At 56.5% G+C, this 3,487-nt stretch overlaps 1 long non-coding RNA gene across 1 annotated transcript; it reads left to right on the forward strand.

Annotated features, from left to right (window-relative positions):
- Positions 1-207: 207 nt before the first annotated feature.
- On the forward strand, positions 208-2,673 carry LOC106147928. The gene is made up of 3 exons (XR_001232961.1): positions 208-282; positions 855-1,012; positions 1,867-2,673. It is a non-coding gene; the product is annotated as an uncharacterized LOC106147928 (long non-coding RNA).
- The last annotated feature ends 814 nt before the right edge of the window (positions 2,674-3,487 follow it).

The raw sequence follows: 3,487 nt of genomic DNA on the forward strand, positions 1-3,487 counted from the left end.
TGAGCGCCCCTGACCTTGGGACCCTAGGATTGTGAGGGCAGCTGGCTGGCCGGCGGTATCTTGTGCACTGCTGGCCTTGCCCACTAGGTGTCAGTAGCGGCCTCCTTGCCCAGGTAGGACGGCCGAAAGGTCCCCAGACTGCTCGGTGTCTCCAGGGGCAGGACTGTCTGCTCTAAAACGCGAAGGGGAGCTGGACACACGTAACTCAGCGTGACAGCCTTCAGGGGTCCTGCTCACAGTCATCACACAAAAGACAAAAATTATTCTGATGGCCACCACAAGGTGAAGAGGGGCAAAAGCGACCAAATGGCAGGAAGCCGATTCTGACGAGTGGGGAGACCTTTCCGGGAGGACCGCTCTGCTCAGGTCCCCGCACTGTCCCTGCTCAGGCTCGGCGGAGCCCTGACGGGTGGGGCTCCTCCCTCTGGCAGGTGGCATGTGTCACTGCGTCCCCACGAAGCGCTGGCTCCAGCTGGGCCTCGGGACAGATTTTATCTTCTTCGGGGGGCAGAGGCAGGGGATGCGCGGTGGGCCAGGCGCGGGTGGGGGGGGGATTCCCAGGACAGGGGCAGAAAGACCTCTCTCCTGCCCCTTGAAGGGTACAGGGCCGCCCAGCTGGTGTCTGACAGGGATGGGGACCAGAGTTCTCCGGGATTCCTCAGCGAGGACAGGGAGGTGAGCTCGGGAGCTGAGCACCGGGCCCAGGTCCTGCTGGTGCTGGGACCCCCAGCTCCCCAAGCCCCCGACACGCAAGACACCGAATCGGCCTCTTCCACAGGAGTGTTTCCCTAGCGGCCACCAGGGGGCACTCTATGGCCTCGAATGGCTGCCTTTTTCCTCTCTTCACACTGCAGGATCCCCCAAGCAGGCCCTGCGCTTTCTGCAAAGCCGCCTCCCTCGCCTGCCTTCTCTGCTCTGCGACCCCCAGTGTCGCCAGGTGCCCCCATGGTGTTCACGGCACAGCCGTGGGCTCCTAGGGCAGAAAACTAGGAATCCATGGAGATGACCCACAGTGAGTACCCTGGCTCTTGTACCCCCAGGTGTCCCCACCTGAGTCCCCCAATTAGGGTATTATCTCTGGTTTTTCATGACACCAACAAACCTTCCTCCCGATCTATGTTGAGCTCTGAAGTCCCTCCCGCTGTTTCATTTCCTATGTCTGAGATTGATGTCTTTGAAGATATAGATTCGGACACAAAGAAGCATGTTCAAATCCGGGCATGGTGGTGTAGGCCTGCATTCCTAGTGCTCTGGGAGGCTGAGGCAGGAGGATACAAGTTTGAGCTCAGCCTGGGCAATTTATTGAGCTCCTGTTTCAAAACCAAAAAATGTTAAAAATAAAAAGGGCTGAATATGTAGCTCAATGTAAAGGCCCTAGGTTCAATTCCGGGACAAGAAAGAAAGAGAGGGGGTGGGGGAGAGAAAGAAGGAAGTGAAACACATTCCAAATCAACAACCCAATAATACCTCTAACCACGAAGTAAAGAGCACAGAGATGTGAGCCCGCGTGGACTCACATTCAGGTGGGTGACGAGGGACCAGCCTGGAGAGGCCTGGGGTACTCGCGGGCAGCACAGACTTGCATTATGGCAGGGGCCTCTCGGGGGCCAGGGGAGGGGGCAGGGAGGGGACGGGGAGCCTTTGGGTGCTATTGCTTGGAGGCAGGAATGAGAGCCAGAGCGTGGATCAAAGAGCCTGCTGGCTGCAGAGCGGCAGCCAGGAGTCCCTAGGGTACCTGCCCCAACCCCTGCGCCCCAGCCTTGCCTCCTCACACCCCAGTCCTGTGCAATATCTCCTTTCCCGAAGCCCAGGCTAACAAGCGGCCACACCATCAGTTACTTCCCCTGCTTTCCTTTCTGGACATAGCTCTCTGCAGTGGTGGACGGTGGTCATCCGAAAGTAACAGAAATAACAGCAAGCCAAGCGAGGAGGCACCTGAGGGGGGACGGACGCTCTGGACACGTATCTACGCCTGGAGGTGTCCAGCCCAAGCCCAGATCGAGCTGTGCGGCCAGCCAGAGGGCGCAGAGGATGGAGACCACCACACATGTGCAGGAGGGGCATGGCGTTTTTAGGTAATGGGGCGACTTTGAAAGGTGTGGTACGGAGCTGGCTAACGCCTGAGCACCGGTCACCCTCTGCAGAGTGCTCACGCTGATCACAGTCCATCCCCCCCTCTGCGGAGCACATGGAGCCCCGCCAAGGTCGAGGGACGCACCCAGGTCACAGGCTGGCGGGCAGTGCTCCAGACGGGACTGGACACCGCACCACAGTCTGAAAGCACAAGCTCCACCCAGGAGGGACAAAGCGTGCGAATAAAATAGCACCTGCTGCAGTCCTCTCCGGCACTAGAGTGATCCAGGTGGGCCGCAGGGAGCTGGGATAGCAGGTTGTCAACTTGAGGCTAAAACATTTTCATCTGCGATGTATCTTCATAGACATGTCCATCCTCCCATTCTTCCATACCTATCCATTCTTCTTGGCCTAATTTATAAATTGACCTTATTATAGGTACGCATAGGAAAAACATGGTGGATATGAGGTCTGGCGCTCTGCTTGGTTTCCATCCTCCACGGGGGGCCTTGGAACACATCCGTCACATGTAAGGGGGGACTGTAGTACCTGCCATGTGTCAAGCACGCCAGGGGATAATTACAGCTAATATTTACAATACCCTCTTTAGGTTTTGTTTTTCTTGACTTACTGAAGCTGAAGGACGTGATTTGTCTGGGGTGATCTGTCCCCATCGCGATGGGCACAGCAAGCTTAGAACTGACATCTTTACTTTTTTTTTTTTTTTTTGGTACCAAGAATTGAACTCAGGACCTTGCTCTTGCCAGGCAGGCGCTGTGCTGCTGAGCTAAATCCCCAAGACCATAGGACTCACATCTGTGTGACCTCCTGAGGGCCCTCTGCCACCCTGATTGCTCTCTACCCTGGCCCACCATGCACCCAGCCACTTCTCAGCCTTCTGATGAGGCCCACAGTGCCAGTTCTGCTCTGAAATTGTCAGAAATGTGTGGATGTGGGCTAAGGTGTAGCTCAGAGGTATTTGCCTGGCTCTTAAAGCAAAAAAAAGGAAGAAAGAAAGAAAGAAAGAAAGCAAGAAAGAAAGTAGTGAGGGAGGAGGCAAGGAAGGAAGGGAGGGAAGGAGGGAAAAAGAGAAAGGAAAAGAGGAAAAGAAAAAGGGAACAGGAAAGAAAAACAGGAACGAACTAGAATGGACAAAGTAGTTCACGCAGGTCCCTCATAGAGGAGTGGGAGCAAAGCCAGCAGAGAGGAGGAGGAAACAGGACATAAAAGCTGGGGCTTGGGAAGGCAAGGACGGGATGGTTACACAGGGGAAGGGGTCGGTAGAAGGAAAACAAGTTCTGACTGAGGCCGGGTCCCGGTGCGGAGCCGGGCTCCGGGGTCAGGGCGCGGGAGGGAGGGGGCCGTGGGCGCGGAGGGCCTGGGCCTGCGCCAGGGGACAGAGCGGCACCCTGCG

This window comes from Chinchilla lanigera, unplaced genomic scaffold (genome assembly GCF_000276665.1).
Source record: "Chinchilla lanigera isolate Chin_1 unplaced genomic scaffold, ChiLan1.0 scaffold00012, whole genome shotgun sequence".
Lineage (NCBI taxonomy): Eukaryota > Metazoa > Chordata > Mammalia > Rodentia > Chinchillidae > Chinchilla > Chinchilla lanigera.